The 6,152-nt window shown below is 37.5% G+C and overlaps 1 long non-coding RNA gene across 1 annotated transcript in view; it reads right to left on the bottom strand.

Annotated features, from left to right (window-relative positions):
* Window positions 1-5,709: 5,709 nt before the first annotated feature.
* LOC106937428 (uncharacterized) overlaps window positions 5,710-6,152 on the bottom strand; it is an 18,114-nt gene continuing 17,671 nt past the window's right edge. Inside the window, exon 3 of the long non-coding RNA XR_001422394.1 lies at window positions 5,710-5,827. This is a non-coding gene — a long non-coding RNA (uncharacterized LOC106937428). The remainder of the gene's footprint in view (window positions 5,828-6,152) is intronic.

The raw sequence follows: 6,152 nt of genomic DNA, 5'->3' as shown, positions 1-6,152 counted from the left end.
ATGGAACCAGCCCATTGTGAATCCATCTGCGCCTTTTTGCAAATGGTGGCAAATCAAAAATGTTTGCAATGAAAAGGGTTTTAACCCCAGCTAACACGGAGTGAAAAGATAATTACATTTTAATTATCTATTTTCGTGCTCTTACGGCTCATTAAATAAGACGGTTTTATATCTCGCCGTTTGTCTGGCATATACACTTAAGGGATTTTGAGAGCAACTTGTCCATTATATGATGCAATATAATGATAAATAAAAATATGCCATGACAGATGTGTTTGGAGCAATTTCAAAATGCAGAGAAGCGATGGGAATTGTCACGTGACATTTGATGAAAAATACAAAAGTTACTCAACAGGCGCGACAGGAGACAATATGGAGGAAGTTCAGGGAGGGAAATGTACAGAACTGATTACAGGGAGCTGACTACAGTTGTGGAAGGAGAGATCAAATGAATGCTAAATGCAAAAGAACAGAACAAAAACTCAAATGAGAAATAACTGAACTAACAGGGGGAAAAAAACTAAGATAAGGGAAAATAATGAAACTAAGAAATAAACACAAGGAAATAACAGAAACAAAAGTCCATAACAAGAGGTCATTGCTGCTGAGTCTATTCTTTGACAAGATTCTTCTTTTTACCTTTTATATTACCCAGCATGTAAGACAGACAGCAGAAACATGTAAAAACTTCTATTGTTTACACTCAAGATAAGATGTTTGTTCCCAAAGCGGTTCACCAGCTCTCTGTACTCTAGTCCATCTCTGATTCAAACGACTGCAGAATCATCTGAGTATTTCTGCAGGTGACAGGAGTAGAACTAGTAGTCTGAAGTTATGCTTATGCAAAAAATACAATCCAGAATTCATTCAGGCCACAAATGAGAGGAACAAAGCTAAAGCTACTAGTAAATGGCTTCACAGTCAGATCTTTCATAGTGGAGCACATACAAAAATTAAAATCAAATTAAACAGACAGGAACAAATTTAATCTTCACCGAAACCAAAGCTGTATCAGATGACAACAGTGACAGGTCCTCTGGAGGGACAGTTATACTCTCTAAATTATTCATGCTAACCTGTAGCATCTAGGCTTGATTGAAAGGTGCTGTGCGATGTGATGTTTCAGTGACACTTTCCTACTAGTGCTGATATTATTACAAGACTTTCGCTCTTCTTTACCAAAGGTACTAATAAGGGTGGAAGATATCAACTTGTTTTGATACAGAACATTCGTTCATCCATAGTTATCTTTCCAAGGTATGGAAGAAAGTGTTTCCTATGTCCTGCGAGTGACAGCCTGGGAAATTCTCTTCTCTATTTCAAATCTCAGAACGTAACCAGCTTTCACTTCATTCTTCTATATTTTTAGGGGGTTAAATGACCCTAAAATACTTTTTGTCTGTGGAATTAATTAGTTTTTGGTGGAAACAAAGCACAAGACACACAAACAATAATTCTGACCCTTTACAACTTCAGAGAAAAGTCAGATTCATGACATTTCAGATTTTATGTGCTCCCCTTTCATTCCTTCCCCACTAACTTTAACAGTAGCTATGTCTCCATTGACTGTAAAATTGTCTGTAATGAATTATGAAAATAAATTTGCTTAAAGCCAATTTAGAAAAAAAACTTGTGGTCTGCAGTAGGATGAGGTGGGTTTTTGGCTGTATCAACATAATGTATTTCACAAAACTGCAATGGGAACACTTTTTTTCTATATTACTACTGGTGAAAACCATCGAGAAGACGAGAGGAAGATAACTGTTTTTAAATGACTTACCTAATTTTCTCTTATTTAATGGAAATGCCACAATTGCTAAATAGTTTTTTCAACATTAGGGGAATATCATCAAAGTTTTAGAATGGAAACTCAGCTAACAACTACAGAAAGACTGAGAATTCAGTTAGGCAGTGCAAGATGAAGTGAATAAATACCTTTAGGACAAGGAGAAAATTGCTTAATTCGTCCCTACAAAGCAAACTTAGGGACGAAGATTGATCTGTTTTAAAACAGATGGCAACAAAATCAAGATGATATGCAAACAACAGAGATTCAAGATTATTAGATGGTTGGAGGACAGTCCCTTTTTTGTACACAGGATAAAGATAGCCTGTTAGGATGTTTGCTCCACAGCACAACATTTACCCGAAGCCGTTAATAGTGAAGCATTGAAAATCTTTTTCCTCTGTGTTTTATTAGTTGATACAGTGAAAAACTAACCACTAAAACAGTTGACGTGTTTCTTAGGCAGTAAAATTGTTGTGCTGTTTTGTGCATGAAAATTAATTTCAAAGTATTTTAGTGTTTCAGTCACATTAAAATTGTTTTAAAATCAGCAAAATTGTTGCAGTTGCGGTTTAGAGACGCAGTTTGTCGTCACACTTTGTAGTCCGGTAGACTTGGTTCAATTGGCTGCCAAAATTGCAACATTTACTACACATAAAACAAACCAAACCTTTTGAAAAACCTTTGAAACAATCCAAAAACCTATGAAAAAGACATGAGAGCAACTTCCTCCTTTGCTAAATGTAAACGGAAATAGAGTTTGCTTCAACAGAACCGAGACTGAGGTTTGTAGGCGGACCTGGTTTTGCTTCTTTGGTTTTTATTTGAGTTGGTTGTAATCAACAAATTACAAAAGAAACAAAATATAAATAGCAAGAACAATACATGAAGTGCAACTCAGAGCAGATGTCTGCATTTTGCAGCAAGTCCACCCTTGATTTTCCCCTTCTGTCAACCATCTAATTCACTAGATTTGCATTGTAATCTTGCTGTACACTTACCATTCTTTTCAATATAAAACTCTCATTTCAAACCAGACCATCTGGGTGCTTAAGCTCCATCTTGTGTTACAAACGACGTCCTGATAAGTAAATTTAAACAAGCATGATGTAACAATGGCCCCAACAAGCACTGGACAAGATATTTTTGGGTGTATTGTAGCAGTGGCTCTCAGTAGGTCCAGGTTTACAGTCCATCAAGCAAATTATCAGGAGAGCAGAAGAAAAAAAAATCACTATATTCTGAATACCTACTGGACACCACGGCTCGTGACCTTTAAAATATCCTGTCTACATCATCCAGTTCCCACTGGATCACCCATCCTTAGTCACCGCTGCAGCTCAATAAGCTTCTTCCCAAAAACAAGCTTTTATGAGGAGAAAGTCAATCGCTTTAGCTGAATACCTCAGCAGAATCAAGTTTGATCTGCTGATTGGCTTTTGTGTCTTAATAATGGAAAGTTTTCAGACATTGTCTTCATATGGCTCGATCCTGTGCAGACACAAATCGGTTTTCAAATAAAAATACAAACGTTAATATTGCTAAATAAAATAATGTAAAAAAGTCAGATACAAGGTTTGGCTTAGATCCCACATTTTATGACCTTCTTTTGCCTCATATTTTCACTCAACTTGGTGAATCTGAATATTTTGTATGATAATAAAGCTGTTATATATATATATGAATGTTTAGGTCCTTCAAGGTATGTCAATATTGCCCACGTCCTGCCCTGATTTTTAGTAAGGTGCAGCCTTACTAAAAATTAGGAGGAACGCGACAGATGTAACTGTCAGTCAAGATAACCGAGGGTTATCTAGGGTTTGATAGTCAGGTCTCTTCTTCTTTGAGCAATTGACCGCAGCCGGGAAAGTTTGCTCTTTTGGATGATTGACCAAATTGTCCCCAAGGACAGAGCTCTCTTGGGTCCAGTCAACCTTGCTGCCACAGCTCATGTGGGCTTCAAAACAATGATTTTTAGTAAAGCCTTACTAAAAATCAGGAGGAGCGCAACAGATGCAACATAACCAACATAACTCAGTCAAGATAACCAACAGCAGGGTGCTGTGGTGGCCCAGGGGCAAAGCACAACCCACATATTGAGGCCTTGGTCCTCATAGCGGTGGTCGCAGGTTTGATTTCCAGCCTGGTGACATTTGCTGCATGTCTTCCCCCTCTTTCATTACCCTCTTTCCTGTTGAACTACTTTCAAATAAAGGCCACTAGAGCCAACAAAACCTTGAAAGAAAACAAAAAAAAAGATAACCAATAGCAAGTGTATTTAGCGGGATGTTTTCGCTGATATTTTTTCTTTTCAGCGCAAGCTCTGCAGGCGATGACCTCTACGAATTCTTTATTGGTAGGTCTTCGAACACCGCAGATATTTTCTTCTCTTGCTCTTTTCTGCAACACACTAGTTAGGGTTTGGTAGTCAGGTCTCTTCTTCTTAGAGCAAACGACCTCAGCCGGGGAAGTTTGCTTTTTTGGACGATTGACTAAGTCGTCCCCAATGACAGATCTCTTTTAGGTCCGGACTTCCCATGCCGCTTTCGTCAGCGCAGAAGTTAAGCTTTTAGACTCAGCGGTCTGTTTTTCATGAGTTCGACATGTATTTGATCATTGATGATCTCTTTCATTTCATTTCACTTGCATTTGGTGGAGGTAAAAACAGGTAGGGCATCCCACGCCTCCACGGCGTTGGATCGAAATCACAATGTTTCTGTAATGAAGGTCTTCATTACTTGGCGGCACAACACTTAAAATGTGTTAAATGATAAAAGAAATGCATGATGAATGAAATGAAACGGATACAAACAGATTGAAATGTTTTATTGTGTGTTTTATTCAGTTGCATCTCAGCTGGAACTGATGGTGTCCTGTTAAAATACAAACAAAAGGATAATATAAGTATTGTGATTGTTTGAAGGCTTTGTGTGGGTGTGGCTTACCTCTGTCTCTTCCTCTGCAGGGTGTTCAGGCTAAAAGATTCCCCGGGGGCCTGAGCACCTTTTAAAGGTTCCGGAAGAGACCAAAGCAGATGGAAGAGGGGGAGCAGTAGAGCTATGCATTTTATAAATTTAATGTTGGATTTATATTTATATTGATAATGTGTTTTAGAGATGCTTAAAATTAATAGTATTTGGCAATATATATTATTCTGAGGATTTAATTAGTTTGTCAAACTTTGTGTGTATGTATTTTGTTTTATCCTGTTTCTTGGTGGGTTGGTAAATTGGAACAGCCAGCGACTATAAAAGGCTGCATGCTGGCCAATGTGTGTTTCTGCTAAGACCCTAGGCCACTGTAAGCAGGGTTGTTTGTCTGTTAAATGTTGGTGAATAAACACCCAGTGGGTTTGCACAGTTTCTCTGCCTCAAGTCTCCTACTTCCTCCAGCCGCTAAGGGCCATCCTAACAGTTTCCTTTACAATCTAATGAAGAATATGTAAAGAAATAAAATGTTAAAAGATGTTAAAATGTTAAAAAGAAGAAAATATGTGAACATTAACAAACCATAAAATGAATAAAATGTTAAGAGTTAATAAAAGTTAATAAACCATAGAAAGGATGCATTAACAAATGAAATGAAATGTTAAGAATATCTTAGAGGTAATGAGTATTTAAGGGTAACAGAATATAAAACGAATACAATGATAAAATTTCAAACCAATTGAGTAAATAAGCATTACAGGCAGTACAATAAAACATAATGATATTAATAAACTAAAGTGAGTAAATGAGTATAAAATGCAGTACATTTAAAATGTAATGAGACTAATAAAATCAAATGAGTAAATAAGAATAAAAATGCAGTCAGATTTACTTGTAATGAGATCAATAAAATCAAATCAGATCAGTCTTTGTTATACAAGACCTATCAACGACAAATCAGATTCTGCATGTGTCCAGATGCAGAGCCGGCGCAGCCCGATGGAAAACCCTGACAGGATTCAATGTTACGTTTTAGCTGTAAACTGGTCCACCAACCATGGAAGGCGCCCACAGTCTCACATCCCGGCACACCCAGAAAGGATTGGACTTCATTCTGCAACAGAAAAAACAACAAAAGCACAATTAATAGATTATATAATGAATACTAAAGTAAAGGAAAAATATTATTTTCTATGTACTAGATACTAGTACTGTCCATATGCTCTAGAAAGCTAGAGTTCCACGGTCGTCTTTCGGTTCCGGGAAATCATCTGATAGGCAGGTGGGGTTCTATTGGGACCACTGCCCTTCTCTCTGTTGGAAGTGATGCACTGTACAGCCAAGGACCTCAGGCAGGGAACAGCAGCATCCACAGGTGATGAGGAGAGCAAGGAAGATTCTTTAAGATTGTGCATCATCTAATTAGTAAACATAATGTT

Source organism: Poecilia latipinna, unplaced genomic scaffold (genome assembly GCF_001443285.1).
Source record: "Poecilia latipinna isolate Pla-1442-1.1 unplaced genomic scaffold, P_latipinna-1.0 Scaffold2344, whole genome shotgun sequence".
NCBI classification, from domain to species: domain Eukaryota; kingdom Metazoa; phylum Chordata; class Actinopteri; order Cyprinodontiformes; family Poeciliidae; genus Poecilia; species Poecilia latipinna.
Note: the sequence above shows the minus strand (reverse complement) of the source record. Positions and strands in the feature narration are given on the sequence as shown.